The sequence below is a fragment of the Mirounga leonina genome, unplaced genomic scaffold, assembly GCF_011800145.1.
Source record: "Mirounga leonina isolate KUSES-001 unplaced genomic scaffold, KU_Mleo_1.0 Mir_126, whole genome shotgun sequence".
NCBI lineage: Eukaryota > Metazoa > Chordata > Mammalia > Carnivora > Phocidae > Mirounga > Mirounga leonina.
Genome location: NW_023270314.1, coordinates 23,300,484 through 23,304,093, shown reverse-complemented (window position 1 = coordinate 23,304,093; position 3,610 = coordinate 23,300,484).

The following is a 3,610-nucleotide window of genomic DNA, read 5'->3' as shown; positions in this document are numbered from 1 at the left end:
GTCGAGGAGCTAGCTCAGGGGTCAAGACCTTCTCAGCCCTTTCTGCCCCTAGATTGCTGCATAAACATGAGCAGATAATGATTATAATAGCTAATATTAATTGACTGCCAACCAGATGCCAGGCAATGGTCTTCATTTTTTACATAAATGAAATAATGTAATACTTACTAAAACACTATGAAATAAAAGCAGTCCTAGTGTTGTCTGTATTTTACAGATAGAAATTTGAGGCTCAGAGGAGGAAAGCAGCTCTACCAGGTCACCTAACAAAGAAGTGACAAATCTGAAATTTAACCTGGGCAGTTTGGCACCTCAGCCTGAATTTTTACCCATCATTCTCTAGTAGTTCTGCCCAATAGAACCGTCTGCAATCACAGAAGTGTTCTGTAATGGGTAGCACTTGAAACATGGACAGTGCAACTGAGGAACTGGATCTTTTATTTAACTAAAAATAAGTTAAATTTAAATGGTTGGTTATGACATAATGGACAGTATAGCTTGATACTGTCTCTCTAGAGACAGATCTCTATGGATTAATTTCTATTCCATCTCAAAATTGTGGGTTTGCACACAAGGATGAAAAAAATTTCCACCATTTCCAAATGCCTGCCCCTACATATGTCATTAATCATTCATGACTCTTACCTACTGGTCGTTCTTCAGAATCCATCATGAGGGAAGATGCTAGGCTGTCGCTATCAAGAACTTAGACTCTCCAACTGAGGAGGAAATGATAGCCGTCTGGGGACTCTAGACTATCTAAGGAAGGTGCCAGGCTTGGACATCAGAGGGAAAGGATGCCGTTACAGAAGACAGCTCTTCCAACAGCACTGCTTTTCTTTCTGCACAGTTGTACCCCCACCCAGTTGCTCTTCACCCACATGACATCTCCCCCAACCCCTAAGTCAAAATTGGTGGGGCTCAACCGCTGTGTGCTTAAGATTTTAAGTGGTTTTCTCTAAAGGCCCGATCCAAGTCACTTCTGCTGTCTATCCCCTTGTCAGCAGATATGAATGGAAACAAAGGAACATTTTTTTTCCATTCTAAATATTTGCTGAAGAAGCCCTCTAGCAGGATCTATGGTGCATCTTTGCACACAAGGAAGAGTCACAGGCAGTTCAGAGATGGGGAAACACTATTTTCTGCAAACACAAGAAAAATAACATTTCCCCAGATATTTCTTGAACCAGAATTTTTATTTGAGCCTTCTGACACTTGAATAACTGACCTTTGGCATCAGCCTAAGCCTCTGGAAACTCCAAGGCCTTATTTGACATATGTTTTCCTACTTGGTTCTTAACTAACCTATTCTCTGTCTGTAGAATGACAGACCTTCCAGTTCCCCTGCCTTCCCTTGCTCTTTTGCCTGCCAAACTCCTACCTGGATTTCAAGATTTAGCTCAAAAATCACTTGTCCTGGAAAGATTTTTTGATTCTTCTCCCAATGCACACATCTTCCAGGCTGGGCTAAGTTCCCTTCCTCAGTGAGCTAATGGCTCCTTTGCTCACACCCCCAAAACATCCCCCCCTTCATTCTGCTGTACTGCTATATTCCTAAATCTGTCTCCCCTGAAGACTGTTAGTTCATCAATAGTAGAGAGATAAATTACAGATCTCTGTCCCTAGTACCTTGCAAAGAGCTTGATATATGGCAAGAGTTTAATAAATATTCATTGAATAGAGTGAAGAATAAATGACTGAGCTAGAAACAAGATCAGACTCGCGTGGCAGAGCAGATCACTGTTACAGACAGACCAACCCTAAGGTCAGGAACAAGGGAGCCCGTTCCCTGGCCAAGCTGACCTTTTCTCTTCTGAACAGAATAATCAAGGACAGACTCTCTCCTCCTCATTCCCTGACACCCCCATAAAATTCCAGTCATTCTGATTTTAGCCTCACGTTTGCCTTCCCCCCAACCCCCTTCCAACACAGTTCTAACACACTCGGTTTCTCTCTCTCTCTGCCCCAATTGTTTCTCTTTCTATAGCATCGGAATCTCATTGTCATGCCTGCCCTATTCCCTCCTGACCTCTCAACCGCCCATTGTTAGATGTCAGGAGGGCCTGGGTGGCAGCTGGGCCCCAGCAGGGCAGACCTGGCGTCCCCAGGGCATCCCAGGCAGGTGCTGGAATACTCAACAGCCGGGCCTGGTAACGCACCCTCAACCCCTTCTACAGGTTCATTTCCCCCTCCCACAGGTTCCAGTCCCTTTCTCAGGGGCTGTTAGGGCCTGAATGATCATCAGCATGGCTGGTGTAGGCTTAACTAGAGAAAACAGTTTGACCTTTCCTCTGAAAAAGTTCAGGTCTCTCCTCCTGGCTATTTGCGCTCCTGTGCAAATCTCTTCTCAGTCAGGCATCCTGTGTGCTATTAGCCTATGAACTATTAGCTGAAAGCATCCCTAAATACCAAATTCCACCTCTGAATTTTTGGGTTACCTGTGTCTGCAAAACTCTCACTACCACATCATCTGAGATGATGGAATGATCCAATTATTCAAAGTTATACTCAACACTACCTCCACAAGACAGCCTCTCTCAATTCCAGCATCTCAGTTGACCTTCATCATTTCATTTCATTTGATCCTCATAATAACTTATTACAGGGGTATGCATCACGCCCATTTTACAGATTAGGAAACTGTGACTCTGTGTTTATTATTTGCTCAACAGGTGGAAGAACTGAGGCTTGATTTTTATGGTTTTATGTTACATGATCTTTCTAATAAATTTCATTACATATCTAATTAAATTTTATTAATGGAATTGTTCAAGTCTGATGATAACACAGATGTCAGGGACACAGAGTGAATGGAAGAATAGAGAGGTTTAGATTTTAGGAAGAATTTTTCCAATGAGAAGAGGGGAAATTATCTACTTAACTGAATTCTGAGCCAGGACAAGGAAACCCTTAATTATATGGGGTTGAGTTAAGTGGAGATCTAAGTAGGGAGAGGGATGTATAGAAAGATCAATTTCTTTATTCCCTCACTTCCTCATTCTAATTCTTCATAACCATGTTTTATCCTTACCTCCAAAGACACCAGTACTAATGCCAAGTAATAAGTAATCCTCCTCATCTTTAGAGGAAGAACTTTTCCATTAAATGGAAAGTTTATGCACTTCATTTTGTCCTAACTTCATCTTACCCCTTAATCCTGCACTATGAAGCCCATGGGTCGTTTTACTTGGCAAAGCTGATACCAAAATGGGTTCAATTCCTGAAATAGGTCTGGTTTATAAGCTCTTAACTCTGAGCCTCTTCAAAGTACTGATTGATGTGTGTGATTAAGATTGTTAGTCAGGATTCAACCCTTAACTTTGAGTCTTGAGTGGAGACTTAGCATTTTTTTCCTCACCTCTGTTTGTCACCACAGGGTCCTGGGCAATTTTTCGGGGTGTGAGGGATGTGGGAAAAGGAGGTACAGTGAACACCTTACTTTTTTTTCTGCTAGAAATCAAGAGGATAGGACATTGAGCATGGGCTCTTGGAACTCTTTTCCAGGTCCCAGCAGAGGATTGTGGGGTCTCCATCCCCCCTGTATATTCATGTTGGCTTGAGGAGACAGCCAAGCAACTAATTAGGTAATTCCTCAATAATTTTTCTCTGG